Source organism: Odontomachus brunneus, unplaced genomic scaffold, assembly GCF_010583005.1.
Source record: "Odontomachus brunneus isolate Ranch 3 - 2012 unplaced genomic scaffold, Obru_v1 Obru_scaffold_096, whole genome shotgun sequence".
Lineage (NCBI taxonomy): Eukaryota > Metazoa > Arthropoda > Insecta > Hymenoptera > Formicidae > Odontomachus > Odontomachus brunneus.
Window position 1 is genome coordinate 978,281 of NW_022639546.1, and position 322 is coordinate 978,602.

General features: G+C 31.1%; 1 protein-coding gene across 1 annotated transcript in view; it reads left to right on the plus strand.

Moving 5' to 3' along the window:
• LOC116848467 overlaps positions 1-322 on the plus strand; it is a 4,564-nt gene that overhangs the window by 2,626 nt on the left and 1,616 nt on the right. The window lies entirely within an intron of this gene.

Genomic DNA, 322 nt, shown 5'->3' on the forward strand with positions numbered 1-322 from the left:
TTGTATTTTCGCACGTTGAATGAATAAAAAGAAAGTTATATAATTATAGCGAGAAAATTATTTACAGTTATCGCATAGAACGAGCAATTACAAACAATAAGCGAGAAAATGTTAATCTAAAAGACCAGAATGTGATTTTTAAGAGGATGATCTATGCGGTAGACATTCATCGTAAAGCTATGAAGTCGGTATTTATTTGATAACACTTATCTAAAATAAATGTGATAACATTCTCTTATATTCTTAAAGATACTCCAGATTTCTAATATCCAGCTTTGAGAGGACTTTCTTTCTTCTCATTGCGTTAGGCGTCGTTAGCTTG